Source organism: Gossypium arboreum, chromosome 1, assembly GCF_025698485.1.
Source record: "Gossypium arboreum isolate Shixiya-1 chromosome 1, ASM2569848v2, whole genome shotgun sequence".
Lineage (NCBI taxonomy): Eukaryota > Viridiplantae > Streptophyta > Magnoliopsida > Malvales > Malvaceae > Gossypium > Gossypium arboreum.
This window is the reverse complement of record NC_069070.1, coordinates 106,703,100-106,721,152: the sequence shown is the minus strand read 5'-3', so window position 1 is coordinate 106,721,152 and position 18,053 is coordinate 106,703,100. Positions and strand designations below refer to the sequence as shown.

The 18,053-nt window shown below is 37.9% G+C and overlaps 2 non-coding genes across 2 annotated transcripts; both read right to left on the bottom strand.

Moving 5' to 3' along the window:
• Positions 1-353: 353 nt before the first annotated feature.
• LOC128282214 (small nucleolar RNA R71) lies at positions 354-460 on the bottom strand. Its single transcript, XR_008272428.1, has one exon. It is a non-coding gene; the product is annotated as a small nucleolar RNA R71 (small nucleolar RNA).
• Positions 461-8,533: 8,073 nt separating this feature from the next.
• On the bottom strand, positions 8,534-8,637 carry LOC128281687 (small nucleolar RNA R71). The gene has a single exon (XR_008271944.1). It is a non-coding gene; the product is annotated as a small nucleolar RNA R71 (small nucleolar RNA).
• Positions 8,638-18,053: the final 9,416 nt, after the last annotated feature.

Genomic DNA, 18,053 nt, shown 5'->3' with positions numbered 1-18,053 from the left:
ATTATGCTAAACCTACTTTAACAGGAACTGAATCAAGTATATTTAGGCCTACTGTTGCTGCAAATAATTTTAAACTGAAACCTAACACAATTCAAATGATACAACAGTTTGTTCAGTTTGATGGTTTGCAGGATGAGGATCTAAACACTCATTTAGTAAATTTTCTAGAATTCTGCGAAACCTTTAAGATCAATGGAATTTCTAAGGATGCCATTCGCCTTCAGCTGTTCCCATTCTCATTGAGGAACAAAGCTAAAGAGTGGTTAAACTCGTTACCACGAGGGTCAATCACTACTTGGGAACAAATGACTGAAAAATTTTTACTTAAATATTTTCCGCCGGCTAAAACGGCTAAATTAAGGAATGATATCTCTTCTTTTGTGCAGATGGATTTAGAAACTCTTTATGATGCATGGGAGAGATACAAGGACCTATTGAGAAGGTGCCCTCACCATGGGTTACCTCTGTGGTTGCAGGTTTAAACATTTTACAATGGTGTGAACCCCTCAACAAGGCAACTTATCGACGCAGCTGCCGGTGGAACGTTAAACAATAAAACACCTAAAGAGGCTTACAAATTTATTGAAGAGATGTCACTGAATAACTATCAGTGGCAAGTCATGAGAACGAAGCTGGTGAAAGCTGTTGGTGTTTTCAACCTCGATATGGTTACTATGCTATCTAACCAGGTAGAACTTTTAAATAAAAAGATTGATGGTTTGTATGGTTCTACTCAGGTACATCCAGTGATGAGGTGTGATTCAAATGGAGGAGGAGTACATAACACAGAATATCAATCCTTCAATCCTATCACCAAGGAAGAACAAGTCCATATATGGGTAATAATAATTTTAGACCTCAAAATAACCCGTATAGTAACACTTATAATGTAGGTTGGAGGAACTATCCCAATTTCTCTTGGGGAGGTCAAGGAAAGCAAAGACCACAACACCCTCCAGGTTTTCAACAACCACCTTACCAACAGGAGAAGAAGCCGAACCTTGAGGAGATGCTAACAAAATTCATCGCGGTATCTGAAACATGTTTCCAAAACACCGAGACAGCTTTGAAAAATCAGCAAGCTTCGATTCAAGGGCTCGAAACTCAAATAGGATAGCTTGCTAAGCTGATTTTTGAATGACCACAAGGTAGGTTGCTAAGTAATACTGAAACTAACCCAAGGGAATAGATTAATGCGATTACTGTTCGAGATGAAGAAGGGTTAGTTGAACCTAAACCAAAACTGAGGTAAGGACTTGTGGTAAGTAAAGGTAACGATGAAGTGGACCACTGTGAGTAAAAACTGGTAAGTAGAGAATATAAACCTCATATGCCATACCCTAGTGTGACAAGGAAAGACCACTCGGACGAACAGTTTGGTAAATTCCTTAAACTATTAAAGGAATTACATATTAACTTACCGTTTATTGAAGCTCTTTCGCAGATGCCAAATGCAGTCAAATTTTTAAAAGAGCTTTTAGCAAATAAGCAGAAGTTGGGTGATGCGTCACATATGGCGTTGAACGCAATCTGCTCAGCCTTTCTACAGAATAGACTATCCAACAAGTTGAAGGATCCAAGGAGTTTTACGATTCCTTGCTTAATTGGTAGTTTAAACGTTAACAATGCTTTGGCTGATTTAGGGGCAAGTATTAATGTCATGCCCTATAAAATGTTTAAACAACTTGGTCTTGGGAAACCCAAAAAAACTAGGATGAGCATTCAATTAGCAGATAAAACAATTAGATTTCCTAGAGGTATTATTGAAGACGTACTTGTCAAAATTGATAAATTTATATGCCCAATTGGTTGTTCTAGACATGGAAGAGGATAGTGACGTGCCTTTGATTTTAGGACGACCCTTTTTAGCGATGCTAGGACTATCATTAATGTTGGCACAGGTGAACTAATACTTCGTGTAAGGGATGACATGATTACTCTCCAAGCTCGTGATTCTACTAAAATATCTAGTAATTGAGACGACTTAATTAATTTAAATAATGTTACAACTCAAACTTCTTTACAGAAGTCCCCTAGGAAGAACGTGATGGAGCCTCATTCTAATCCATGCCACAAAAATAGAGCGACTCACGAAGAACGAAGGCTTCAGATCGATGAACTAGATGAATGGCGAACACATGTCAAGGAGAAACCAAAAGTAAACGATGAATCAAAGTGACACCTCGATAAGCGTAGGAATGAAACAACGCAATTTAAGGTTAGGGATAAAGTATTGTTAGATGAAAAGGATCCAAATTGCTACTTCAAAGCTTAATACAAATGGAGCGATTCCGTTCACGGTACTGAATGTTTTCCCATACAATACAGTCGAGGTAAATCATTCTCAATTCGACACTTTTAAGGTAAATATTACTCGACTTAAACTTTATGAGGATAATAGAATTCATATTGAGAAAGAGGAGTCTCAACTCCGTGATCCACCGTAATCATGCAAATGAGAGGTAAGACGAGCTTAGACTCTAAATAAGCACTTCTCAGGAGGCAACTCGAGCACTAACACCACTAACTAGTTTATTTTAGCTATTTTTACTGTTTTTGTGCAGGGACAGTGACCTATACGACCTGGACACATGGGCGTGTCCTTGGCCGTATGAAAACAGGGCTAAAAATTCCCTAAGTATCGAGCCACACGGTCATGAATTCGATCCACATGGCCATGCGACACAGTTGTGTGAACGGGCGTGTCTAAGGCCGTGTGAAAATCGGAGCCAAATTTTTAAATTTTAAATAAGTCAGGGAGCCACATGGGCAAGGTACACGGCCCTGTGTTCAGACACATGGGCGTGTAGGGTACCACATGAGCGTGGGAGAAGCGTAGGACATGGAACACGGCCGTGTGACGGTCGTGTGCACCACACAGGACCGCCACATGGGCGTGTCCTCAGGCTGTGTGACCATTGGGCATTCAATTTTCGCGACAAACACGGGCTAAACTCTTGTCACACGGGTGTGTGACATGACCGTGTGGCCCAACACAGGCCTTACACAACTGTGTCCCCTTTTAAACCGCCAACCCTAATTTTTTTTTATTTTTTCCATTTTCTCCTATCTTTTTCTTCCTCAAACTCTCTTAACTGCCACCACAGTCTTCTTCTTCCCCTTACCATCGGCCACCAGCTGCTTCGCTCATCGTCAACTCCCTTTCCCTTATACATCTCACTTTATTTTTGTCTTTTGTCCCCTTCCTTTCCCTTTTCCCCCTCTTCTCTTCTCCCTCTTTCAAAGACCACTAACCACCTCCCCCCACCTCCCTTCGAACTGACCATCGGCGTCATTCCCTCTGATCGACCATCACCAATTTCAGTTCCCCCTTTCACTCCTAACATTTATTAATAACAGTATTTGATGTTAGTTATTTCTTATGCTTATTCTATTTCTTTATTATTTTATTTTATTTTAATTAGTATGCTACCCACTATTTGATTTCTATTTAACCTTTGCATTGAATTTCCTCTTTTATCTATATATTTGTGATTCTTACTTTTCTTTGTAATATGATTGTTTTCTACTCATTTTTCTTTTCATTCTTCATTACTATTGTCAGTACTTTTTTAAGTCTAGCCTACTTTGTCTTTTAGTTCTGATTCATGTTTAGTTTGGATTTAGTTATTTATATAATTATTATTGACCTTCTACGTAGAGCCACTTTATGAAGTTTACTTACTTTGCTATCGAATATTCTGTTTTAGGAGTAAAATTTTATTTTAGGATTATTTGCTTTTATTTTGCAATACATTTGTTATTGATACGCTCTTTTATTATTGCAGATCTATTATGACAAACACTCGAGGAAAATCTAAAGTTGCCGTCCTCGCTTCAAAAAAGTGGAAAGGTCCTGGCGCAACCTCCTCGAGCGCATCGAACGAAGCTCGTCACCCTCTACTTCGATTCTCGTCAAGCCCACAAGACAACTTGTTTCAGCTTTTGCGCGTGTGACCCTGGGTGTGGGCAGATGTATTGACTGGGCCGCATTGGAGTAGGTCCACCTTGCTCACCTTATTCGTTTCCATCTTGATACTACCTCATGGAATCGATTATTTTCAATTATCGAGCCTACCTATGCAGAGCTGACATTGGAATTCTGTACTACTTTCCACCTACAGCATGTGATGAATACACATAACGAGGCTGGTACTATCGTTTTTAGACTTGGTGGACTTGTCAGGCATAGGTGTGTACCCGAGTTTGGAGCTACTTTGGGCCTCTACACGAAGGAGTTCATGGCTTCAGAGAATTTTCTATAGCTTCACCGCCACATACGCTATTCGCCATCTTGCTGTTGGACCGACCTTACGCACGGTTCCTTATGATGCAAGTCACTCGAAGGCGATTTCTCTCCCTCCAGCATTACGCTATATCCATGCCATACTGGCTCACACTTTAACTGGGAGGAGAGAGAGCACAGAAGTAGTTAGAACCACCGACGCGTACTTCCTATGGAGCATGGCGACTGACCATGTATTTGACTTACCATATTTTATCGCCCCTGTCTTTCGCCACCAGACGGATCGCCATAGGAGGGGCCCCATCTACCTTGGCCCTTACGTGACTCACCTCGCTCGACACTTCAGCCTCTTTGACACTCTAGAGATGTCATCGACACTCACATTAGTCGGTCAGATGTCTCTGCAGGGAATTTCCAGCATGATCCACATGTGGATCATAGAGCGATGCCGTGGAGTCCACCCTCCTCAGTACAAACTCGTCCACTCTGCTGATCAGGATGTGCCAGAGGACATTACTGATGATGTCCCTCCCCCTTACGAGGATCCACCCCTACCACCACCACCGAGTCACCGACCTCCTGCTGCCACTTTGACAGATTTATCCAAGCGATTCACTCACTTTGAACAGCAGTGTTTCGAGCGATTCGACAGCATCGATGCCACTCTCCGACATATTTGCCACCACCTCTATATCTTCTCTCCACCGCCACCAGCTCACGACTCTGATGATGAGGACTTTTGAATCCCTTTTATTTTTATTTTTTTTATTTTTATTTTCCTTTATTTATTTTTGAAGACTTATGTTTTATGTTTTAAAATATGCTTATCATTATGATTATTATCGAATTATCCCTTAATTCTCTTCCCCAGTTGTGTTTATTTTCTTATTAGTACCTCAAAAATCACGCCTTTTATTCGACTTTATCTACAATTCTCGCTTTCGCTACTCCAAGGATCTCATCCAAATATTTCAGGGTAGTTTCGCTTCTCTCCCTCTCTTCTGATATTATACTTATATTCTTATTATTTATATTTGTACATTGAGGACAATGTACATCTTAAGTGTGGAGAGGTTATTTATGTGATTATCAGAAATCCCTGAATTTTTATCTTGTTCTCAAATAATTTTCTCATATTTTTTTTGGAGTAAATTTTGATTGATCTATGATTTTTATTGATATGTTTTGAATTAAATCATAGGTAACTGTGCATTAATTTTTTAAACTTTAACACATTAGAGAATCAAGTATGATAAGTTGAAACTTTTGAAAAGTAAAATTTCTAGGTTGTTTCCCTGAATTGAGGTATTATCTTGAGGTTTTGAATTTACAGGATTGACATCAAAAACCTATAATTTTAGGAGATTTTGAGCCTTTTAGAGCATATATTTTTCTTGCTCATTGATTTTATTGATTATGAGTGTGTCAACATTGATTTGTCATTCTAAAACTTGCATCGATTATACATGTCAAGACCACACCTTTGATTTGATATACGAAAATGATAAAGGCACTTAGGTTTTTAACCTATTTTTCCCATAAAAAGACTACCCACACAATTGACCCTTAGTGAACCCATTTTGAGCTTAACAAACTATTTTTTGTTTCTTATTTACCCTTACACAATTGACACTTTTTGATTCGTTGAGAATTTTTCCCATTTTATTGATTCCCTTTTTGTTGAAATTTGATTTGGTTAATTGCTTAACTATATTCTTTCATTCAAATCATATAATTCTCTCTTATACTTGTACTTGTTCTTATTCTAAATATATATATCTACATATATACATACATATTGGTAGTAATTCTTTATTTTTGAGCTTAAGTATTTAACTCCATACTCTGAGAAGAAGCTCATGTTTATTTAATTGATGTTAGTTATTTTTCCAGTTAGGTAATTTATCAATTTAATCTCGATTCTAACTGTCTTTTTTAGCCTGTATCCACATCTTTAACCCAAAGCCCCGTTACAACCCTTCAAAGACCTTTTGATTTATGTATCAGCTCATTGATAGTGGTGGAGATTTGATTTTTCATGCAAGCCTATGGTAATAAAATTTCATGTTTGACTAATGAGTTCTTAATCATTGAACCTTAAACACATTGAGTGATTTGAGTGAACCTTTAGTGAGGATTTCAACCATTGTCAATTTGGAATTAAAGATAATTACTTACATAAAGGGGGATGTGATAAACCGCAATTTATACATATTTTTACCCCAAGCTTAACACAATTTATGGATGATTTTTCCTTAGAATTGGTGAATTCGATGCTCCTAATGCCTTAATTTCATGTTTTATACTTAAAAGAGCATAGGAGAGCGAAAGGAACGATAAACGGGCCAAAAATAGAGAAAATGGGCCAAAGTACGAAATCAACATGCTGGACTTCCTCACACGGGCAGACCACACAGCCGTATCAGTTTGGCAGAATCGAAGCACGACTCACACAGGTAGAACACATGCCCGTGCCATTCTAACAGGTTCAAGCACAGCCTGAAATAATTGCACACGAGCGTGTCACACGTGTGTGTCCCTGCCGAGCCCAAGTTGAGTCCAATTCGAAAAAGGCCAATTTCGAGGGTTCTTAGGCATTCCAAAGCCTATAAATACACCCTAAGGAGGAAGAAAAGGGAGACGGAGAAAAAGAGGTAGGGAACTACTCAAGGGAAGCCGATTGATCCATCTCAGAAGCTGAATTCACCATCAAGACTGAAGATCTCCCCTCAATTTCCCTTCAGGAGTTTTGGGTTTTCTTTATGTTTTGTATTCATTATTCTTCTAAGATGGTTTCCCTTTTAGTTATGAACTAAATCCCCTAAATACCTAAGGGGAATGAAACCTAAGATGAATCTTGTTATTATTTTCTGAATTGTATGATAAATATTTAACTTGTTCTTAATTATGTGTTCTTAATTCTTGTGTTGATATCCCAGGATACTGATTCAAGATAAGCTCTTATTTAGAGGAGGAATAGACCCTGTCTAAGAGTACATTTATCATAATTAAGTGGAGTTAATTGCGCGCCTAGAGATAGGGTGACAAGATTTTGCCGGATTAGGGTGAAACCTAATAAGGGGATCCATAGATCGAGTTCATGTAACCCTAGGGTGTTAATTAGAGAAAAGACCCAATTATTCAATCTAGGGATTAGACGTTATTAGTCTTGAATAGGGATAATAACATAACTTAAGGATCTCTACGGAACAAGTTAAATAAATAAATAGTTCGATTCAGAGTCAGAATAACAAGTGAAGTCTTGGTGGATTCTTCCTTAGGCATTGTCTTAATTCAATCATTTTTCCAAAAGTAATTCCCCAATTCTATTTTCTGTAAATTCTTAGTTTAGATAATTAGTTAGTTAAAACAAAACTCCCTTATTCTTAGGCTAGATAATAAAAAGACAGTCATTACTAGTACTTTTAGCTCCTTTGGGCTCGACAATACGGTCTTGCTAAAACTATACTACTGTTCGATAGGTACACTTGCCTACATCGTGATAATAGTTAGTTTCAAGAACGATTAGTTATAAATATATAAAACTTACCTGTCACGAAAATCGCGATAAAGTTTTTGGTGCCGTTTCCGGGGAACTAAGATATTATGAACACTCACTTTTTATTACTTTAGCCATTTATTTTTCTTACAAGTTAATTCTATTTTATTTTTATTATTATTTATTAATTTACTTTTTCTTTATCTTGGCAGATTTTTATAGTTTATGACTAAAAGAAACCCATCAGGACTACTACTTTTTGACGAAGAAATCGATCGCACAATTCGCAGAAACCAAAGAGAAATAAGGCGAAGCTTAAGATACAAAGAAAACGAGCAAAATGATGATACTTCAACCACAACCGAGGAGATGGCTGAAAACCAAGAAAATCTGCTACCTCCTGCGATTGTTGTTAATCAAAATCCTGCTCCTCGTACTATGTATGATTATGCTAAACCTACTTTAACAGGAACTTAGTCAAGTATAGTTAGGCCTGCTATTGCTGCAAATAATTTTGAACCAAAACCTAACACTATTCAAATGATTTGCATAATCATACATAGTACGAGAATCCAAACACTCACTTGGAAAATTTCCTAGAATTCTGCGATACATTTAAAATTAATGGTGTTTCTGACGATGCCATTCGTCTTCAGTTATTCCCTTTTTCATTGAGGAACAAAGCTAAACAGTGGTTGAACTCGTTACCACGAGGGTCAATTACTACTTGGGAACAAATGGCCGAAAATTTTCTATTAAAATATTTCCCGCAGGCTAAAACAGCCAAATTACGTAATGATATCTCTTCGTTTGTGCAGATGGACTTAGAAACTCTTTACGATACATGGGAGAGATACAAGAACCTAGTGTGAAGGTGTCCTCATCATGGTTACCTCTATGGTTGCAAGTTCAAATATTCTACAATGGTGTGAACCCCTCGACAAGGCAAATGATTGATGCAACAGCCGGGGGAACCATCAACAACAAAACACCTGAAGAGGCTTACGAATTTATTGAAGAGATGTCACTGAATAACTATCAGTGGCAAGTCATAAGGACTAAGCCAACTAAAACAGCAGGCGTTTATAACATCGATTCCGTTACTATGCTGTCAAACCAGGTAGAACTTCTAAATAAAAAGATTGACGGTTTACTTGGTTCTACTCAGGTACTTCCAATAATGAAGTGCTAGATGGATAAAGGAGGAGCATGCACAGAGTATCAACCCTTCAACCCTAGCATCGAGGAGGGACAAGTCCAATATATGGGTAACAATAACTCTAGATCCTAAAATAACCCATATAGTAACACTTATAATGCAGGCTGGAGGAGCCATCCCAATTTCTCGTGGGGAGGTTAAGGAAATCAAAAGCCACAACATTATTTGGGTTTTCAACAACCACCCTATCAACAAGAAAAGAAACCGAACCTTGAAGAGATGCTATCTAAATTTATTTTTGGTGTCAGAAACCCATTTCCAGAACACTGAGATAGCACTTAAAAATCAACAAGCGTTGATCCAAGGGCTCGAAACTCAGATAAGCCAGCTGTCTAAACTAATCTCTGAATGACCACAAGGCTGCTTTCCAAGTAATACTGAACCCAACCCAAGGGAACAGCTCAACGCAATCAATGCTCAAGATGAAGAAGGATTCATTGAGCCTGAGCAAGAACCGAGGCAAGAAATTGTGGTGAGCAGAGGTCAAGGTGAGGTAGGTCATAATAAAAATAAATCAATGAATGTCGAATATAAACCTCGTGTGCCATACCCCAACACGACAAGGAAAGACCGCTCAGATGAACAATTTGGTAAATTCCTTAAACTCTTAAAAAATTACATATTAACTTACCGTTTATTGAAGCTCTATCGCAGATGCCAAACGCAATGAAATTCTTAAAGGAGCTTTTAGCAAATAAGCAGAAGTTGGATGAGGCGTCGCATGTGGAGCTAAACGCAGTTTGCTCAGCTATTCTACAGAATAAACTACCCAAAAAACTAAAAGATCCAGGGAGTTTTACGATTCCTTGCTTAATTGGTAGTTTAGATGTTAATAATGTATTAGCTGATTTAGGGGCTAGTATTAACGTCATGCCCTACAAAATGTTCAAACAATTAGCTCTTGGGAAGCCCAAATAGACTAGGATGAGCATTCAACTAGCAGATAATACCAAAAGATTTCCTAGGGGTATTATTGAAGATGTGCTAGTTAAAATCGATAAATTTATATTTCTCGTTGACTTCATTGTTCTAGATATAGAGGAGGATAGCAACATTATTTTGATTTTAGGACGGCCCTTTTTAGCAACTGCTAAAACGATTATTGATGTTGGCACAGGTAAGCTCACACTCCATGTGGGAGACGAAACAATCACCATTCAAGCTCGCAATTCTAGCAACACATCAAAAATTGATGGTGATCGTCTAAACCATTCTACTAAAACTGACAATATGGTGCAACCTACTTTGCAGGAAACGAGTCTGAAAGAAGTACAAGAGCCATTATCAAGTAGTAGCAGAGGACCTATTCATGAATATCGAAGGCTACAAATAGAGGAGCTAGATGAATGGCGGACACATAAACTGAGAGCACATGATAAACCAAAACTACGCCAGAACAAGCTCAATATCATCGCAAATCAACTTAAGGTTGGAGATAAAGTATTATTAGATGTCGCAGATCCTCACATTGTCACTACCAAACTGAATTAAGAAATCCCTCTTACGGTACTTAGCATTTTCCCATTCGGTATAGTCAAGGTAAGTCATCCCAAATTTGGCACTTTTAAGGTAAACAACACCCGTCTAAAACCTTATTTTAATGAGAATGGTAGCAGGAATGAGAAGTATAAACTCCTCGAACCACTCTGACCATTCAATGGAGAGGTAAGTCGAGCTTAGACTATAAATAAGCGCTTCTCAGGAGGCAACCTGAGCACTAACTGTATTAACTTCTTTCAATTTTAGTGGTTAACACCTAACTTACAAATAGAGCTCTTAAATACAGGTTTACCACACAAACACGGCCAAGCACACGGGCGTGCTTATGACCGTGGGAAAATAGGACAAAGATGTCCCCAACACGGGCTACAAAAAATCACCACGACCGTGCAACATGGCCTTGGGCGAACCTGCCAAAACAACACGGGCGTGCGACACACCCGTGCCAAGCAACCGTGGGCGAACCTGTTAAATTAACACAGGCGTGGGAGAAGCGAACGAAGCCAGACACAGCCATGTGCACCCACACGCCCAAGGGACACGGGCGTGGATAAAATGTCAGACACACCCAAATTCAAAATTCGCGAGTTACACGGGCAAAAATTGGGGAACACGGGCGTGTTCCCTGGCCGTGTGCACCAAAATCTATAAATAGGTTGAACTATTCATTGTCTTCTTTACCAAAAAACCCTAACCCTAGCCGCTGCAAGTCCACAGTCCTCCCTGCCATGCCCGTGCGCCGCTTCCCACTTTGTTTTTGACGCTCAATCTCTCTCCCTTAGCTTTTGTTTACTCCTTTCTCTTTTATTTCACTGATTTATAATGCTATTTATCATAGTAATCTATATTTTTCATGTTATTTTCATCTGTCTATCACTCAAATATCATTTATAGAACAAGTTATCATCTTTTTCATGTTCAAATTCTTACTCATTACATGATTTCTCTACTCCATTTGATTAGTTAGAAGTGAATATTCATGGTTAGGATAGTTGAAATATTCATGCCTCTTGTGTTGACATTTCTGTTCATCCATATAATATGTTGCATTCCATTCTTTGCCATTTTTTATATCACCATGCTAATGCCACAAAAGAATGCCATTGAACTTATTGTTTTAGTTAAACTTAGTAGTTGTTGCTGAACATATTTATGGATTTTCCTCCTTGAATTTAGTCGCATATTACCCTGTCTACTCATCAAGATGAATTGATGATTGCAATTGCAGGTACCATGTCATTTTCATGTGTTAAAAAGGCCGATGTCCCTACTTCAAAGAAAAAGAAGGGAGCATCATCTTCCTTAGGTCCTACCGCGAAAATTCGTCACCCTTTCTTGAGGTTCCCCATCGGGCCTTAAGAAGAACTTTTCCAAATACTCTGAGCCCGACCTTTAATTACGAGCTGTTGCATCGACTGGGCTGCAGTGGAACAAGTTTAGTTGGCTAATATGATTCAGGCCCTCTTAACCACCGACTATTGGGAGATTTTCTTTGGGATTATCGAGCCAACATATCTTGAGCTCACGATGGAACTATGCTCAATATTTCATCTTCAGACCATAATAACGAACTACGATGATCCCGGCATGGTGCAATTTTGCCTAGGTGGATTAGTCTGCCAGCTAAGCGTCCCAGAATTCGGTACTGCACTAGGCTTATATACGGAGGAGTTCAAGGAGGAGAATGACTTACATGCTCTCAATCGCCACATCCATCATTCTCCTTCACGGTGATGGGACGCACTAGTACCAGGTGTGGCCACCTACAATCCTAGCTGCTCCAAGGCATCGGCTCTCCCTCCATCCCTGAGGTACCTACACGCCATTTTGGCTCACACGATAACGGGAAGGCGAGAGAGCACTGGAGTCGTCAACACTCACGACGCCTACTTTTTATGGTGTATGTCGGACGGGTACATCATCAACCTTGCCTATTTCATTGCCCTCGCCATTCAACACCAGACGGAGCGGCATAGAAAGGGGGTCATCTCCACTGGCCCCTATGTTACTCGGTTGGCTCGACACTTTGGGCTCTTCAACACCGCGGCCCAGGAATCATCCTTGACCCTCATTAGCTAGATGTCTCCACAAGGCATCTCAAGTATACTAAGTATGAGGATAATCGAAAAGCATCGAGGAACCTACCCTCCACAATATCTTCTCGCCCAATCTACCGAGGAGGAGGCCCCCGAGGACATTACTGATGGTGTCCCCCCACAGCACGAGGACCCCCCGTCTCAGCCACTACCACCCTCTCGTCCAGTTCATGCGGCAGCTTCATATGCTAACATTTCTGAAAGCCTCACTCGATTCGAGCAGCAGTATTTTCAACAATTTGACAACATTTATGCTACTCTACAGCAGATCTGTTAGCACCTCCACATCTCATCGCCACCCACACCTCGTGAACCATCTAGCGATGAAGATGTTTAAAAACTTTTATTTATTATTTTATGTTTTTACTTTTCTTTTATTTTAAGACTACTTTTTATTTTTCTTTCATCTTATTTTTATTAGGATTTATAATTTTTAATTAAAAATTTTGAATTCCTGCTATTTCCTACCGAGTAATCATTCTTCTTTATATGCATTCTAAAAGAGTTCCTGATGCTATCATAGTTATAAAAAGCTCCAAAGCTCACTAGTACTCAGGGGCTCGAAACTCCACTGAGAAAGGTTCTCCACGACTTCCATGTTCTGCTCGACCACGACCATAACCAATTTCAAATATAATATTCTTTTGGCGCAAGACTTATGGACTAATGAACCTCTACCACCGCCGGAGTATCCTCCTCCACCCTCACGCCGATTATTCTCCAAAACTCCTGTTCAAGGAAATTCATTCATCATTCAGGAAGTTTCACTTCTCTCCCTATCTTATTTTCACATTCTTTTCTATATATCTATCTTTGTACATTGAGGACAATGTACATCTTAAGTGTGGGGGGGTATTCATTTCATTATCAGAAAAATCTCTGAATGACTGCCTTGTTCTCTTGAAAAGCTCTCATATCATATTTAGGATAAATTTTGATTGATTTATTATTTTGATTGATATATATTGAATTAAAACATAGGCATTTATGCATTGATTGTTTAAATTTTAAGACATTAGAGAATCAAGCATAATAAGTTGATTTTTAAGAATTTAAAATTTTAGGTTCTTTCCCCAAAGTTTAGGTATTACTTTGAGTTGGAATTCACAAGTTTTAAACATCAAAAAGCCATAATTCTTGTGAGATTTTTGAGCCTTTTGAGCATCTATTAATTCTTTCATGCTCACTTTTATTATTGCTTTAAGTGCGTCAGTATTGAACTGTTATTCTAGAACTTGCTTGATTATGCATGTGAAGACCACACTATTTGATTTGATATGTCAAAATGAAAAAGGCACTTAGGATTAACCCACTCATGCCATGAAAAAATCCTACCTCCATGATTAACCCTTAGTAAACCCCGTTGAGCTAACAAGCCATTTCTTGTATTACCCTTAATATTAACCCTTAACCCATTATTGTTGAAAACTCCTAAATTAATTTGATCCCCATTTTTGTCTAGATTTGAATTGAAATGGTTGCTTAACTATGTTTTATTCTATTTTGTAAGTTGACTTGTTCTTAAAAAAAAAACATGTATACATTTTAGTAGTAGTGATCTTCTGAGATAAAGAAGTTAAATTCTATATTATGAGAAAAAGCTCTATTGTATACAATTGATGACTAGTCATTTTTGCTAGTTAGACAATTTTTTTTAGACAATTTTTTTCAATTCGATCTCGATTCTAACCTTTTTGTTTCAGCTTGTGATCACACCCCCTAACCAAGCCTCATTACAACCCTCTAAAGACCTTTTGATTGATGTATCATCTCAATTTATAGTGGTGGAGATTTGATTTTCATGCAAGCCTATGGTAATAATTTTTCATTATTGACTATTGAGTGTTTCATTTCTTGTCCTTAAACACCTCGAGTGATTTGAGTGAATCTTTAGTGAGGATGTGAAACTCTGTGATATTCTGAATCAAAGGTAATTACTTAGATGAGGGGAAACACCTATGTTTTCAAGATAAAATGCTCAACTTGGAATGTTTGAAACTTTGATGTTCTTTTAGTTGAATTTTCAAAGTATGATTACCTATGGATTATTTTGAGATATTATCGATAGGAATTATAAGTTGATAAGAATTTATTTTGATTATGAGTTGAGAATTTTGCTTAAGGACAAGCAAATGCTTAAGTGTGGGGATATTTGATAAACCGTAATTTATACATATTTTTACCCCATGCTTAACACATTTTATGGATGATTTTTCCGTAGAATGGGTGAATTCGATGCTCCTAATGCCTTAATTTCATGTTTTATACTTAGGAGAGCATAGGAGAGCGAAAGGAACGAGAAATGGGCCAAAAACGGAGAAAATGGGCCGAAGTATGAAATCAACACGGCCTGGACTTCCTCACACAGGCAGACTACACGACCGTGTCAATTTACCAGAATCGAAGCATGACTCACATGGGTAGAACGTAGGCCCATGCCACTCTAATAGGTTCGTGCACAGCCTGAAATAATCGCACACGGGCGTGTCCCTCCCGAGCCCAAGTTGTGTCCAATTCGGAAAAGGCCAATTTCGAGGGTTCTTAGGCATTCCAAAGCCTATAAATACACCCTAGAGAAGGAAGAAATGGGAGACGGAGAAAAGGAGGTAGGGAACTGCTCAAGGAAAGCCGATTGATCCATCTCAGAAGCCAAATTCACCATCAAGACTGAAGAATTCCCCTCAATTTCCCTTCAGGAGTTTTGGGTTTTCTTTATGTTTTGTATTCATTATTCTTCTGAGATGTTTTCCTTTTTAGTTATGGACTAAATCCCCTAAATACCTAAGGGGAATGAAACCTAAGACGAATCTTGTTATTATTTTCTGAATTGTATGATAAATATTTAACTTGCTCTTAATTATGTGTTCTTAATTCTTGTGTTGATATCCCAGGATACTGATTCAAGATAAGCTCTTATTCAGAGGAGGAATAGACTCTGTCTAAGAGCACATTTGTCATAATTAAGCGGAGTTGATTGCGCGCCTAGAGATAGGGTGACAAGATTTTGCCGGATTAGGGTGAAACCTAATAAGGGGATCCATAGATCGAGTTAATGCAACCCTAGGGTGTTAATTAGAGAAAACTCTCAATTATTCAATCTAGGGATTAGACGTTATTAGTCTTGAATAGGGATAATAACATAATTTAGGGATCTATACGGAACAAGTTAAATGAATAAATCGTCCAATTCGGAGTCAGAATAACAAGTGAAGTCTCGGTGGATTCTTCCTTAGGTATTGTCTTAATTCAATCATTTTTACAAAAGTAATTCCCCAATTCTATTTTCTGTGAATTCTTAGTTTAGATAATTAGTTAGTTAAAACAAAACTCTCTTATTCTTAAGCTAGATAATAAAAAGACAGTCATTACTATTACTTTTAGTTCCTTTGGGTTCGACAATCCGGTCTTACTAAAACTATACTACTGGTCGATAGGTACACTTGCCTACATCATGATAATAGTTAGTTTCAAGCACGATTAATTATAAATATATAAAACTTACCTGTCACGAAAATCGCGATCAGGATGCCTATAATTTTATGATTAAAATGCTCAACTTTGACTATTTGAAACTTTAATGTTCTTTTATTTAATTTTTTAATGTATGATTACTTGTGTATTATTTAGAACATTATTGATGAGAATTATAAGTTGTGAAGAATTTATTTTAATTGTGAGTTGAGGATTTTGCTTGAGGACAGGCAATTGTTTAACTGTGAGGATATTTGATAAACCGTAATTTATACATATTTTTACCCCATGCTTGGCATATTTATGAATGATTTTTCCTTGGTTTTAGTGAATTTGATGCTCCTAATCGTTTAATTTCATATTTTACACTCAGGAGAGCTTAGAGTAGCAAAAAGAGCAAGAAACGGGCCAAAAATGGACAAATTAGGCTTAAAACAGTGTTTCACACGGCCTAGGCACTTCCACACAAGTAAACCACACGCCCATGTGAGGAACACGGCAGACCACACGCCCGTGTGTTGATAAACCATAATTTATACATATTTTTACCCCATGCTAAACGCATTTTATGGATGATTTTTCCTTAGAATTAGTGAATTCGATGCTCCTAATGCCTTAATTTCATGATTTATACTTAGGTGAGCATAGAAGAGCGAAAGGAACGAGAAACAGGCCAAAAACAGAGAAAATGGGCCAAAGTACAAAATCAACACGGCCTGGACTTCCTCACACGAGCTGCCCATATGGCCGTGTCAATCTGGCAAAATCGAAGCACGAATCACATGAGTAGAACACACGCCCCTGCCATTCTAACAGGCTCGAACACGGCCTGAAGGAATAGCACACAGGCGTGTCCCTGCCGAGCCCAAGTTGAGTCCAATTCAAAAAAGGCCACTTTTGAGGGCTCATAGGCATTCCAAAGCCTATAAATACACCCTAGAAGAGGAGAAAAAGGACAGAGAGAATAGGGAGTAAGGAATTACTCCAAGGAATCCGATTGATCCATCTTAGAAGTCGGATTCATCATCAAGACTGAAGATCTCTCCTCAATTCCCCTTCAGGAGTTTTGGGTTTTCTTTATGTTTTGTATTCTTTATTATTCTAAGATGTTCTCTTATTTAGTTATGAACTAAATTCCCTAAATACCTAAGGGGAATAAAACCTAAGACAAATCTTGTTATTATTTTCTGAATTGTATGATAAATATTTAACTTGTTCTTAATTATGTGTTCTTAATTCTTGTTTTGATATCCCAAGATACTGATTCAAGATAAGCTCTTATTCAAAGGAGGAATAGACCCTGTCTAAGAGTACATTTGTCATAATTAAGCGGAGTTGATTGCGCGCCTAGACATAGGGTGACAAGTGTAATGCCCCCGTACCTGAGACCATCGCCGGAGTCGAGCACGAGGTGTTAACGGACTTAATTCATTAATTAAACAGCTCAAACAATTTATTTTTAAAATTTCCAGACAAGCTGGCTAACTGCATCACAGTTGATTAAAAATTCATATCTCGACTTACGAAACTCGAAATTAAGATCCGTAAATTTTTCCTGAAAATAAACTCATATATATACTTACTAAATTTTTTCTAGAATTTTTAGTTGGGTCAATTAGTACAGTTTATTAGTTAAAGTCTCCCCTATTTTAGGGTTCGGCTACTCTGACTCCTGTGCACTACAAATAAAATTTATTTATGTACAGAAATCCAATGACTATGCCATTTGTTTCACTTAAAAATAGACTCAATAAGGAATCCATACATATAAATTTTGAGTCCTAATTATTGTACACAAATTATGGTGAATTTATAAAATCAAAATAGGGAATCCAGAAATTGTTCTGACCTTCTTTCACCAAAACGTAAATATCTCATAAAATACAACTCTTTTACCTATTTTGTTTCTTCCACATGAAAATAGATTCATTAATATTCAATTCCATATTTTATTCATCATTTAATTCTATCTCTACTATATTTAGTTATTTTTCAAACTCACATCACTGCTGCTGTGTGATT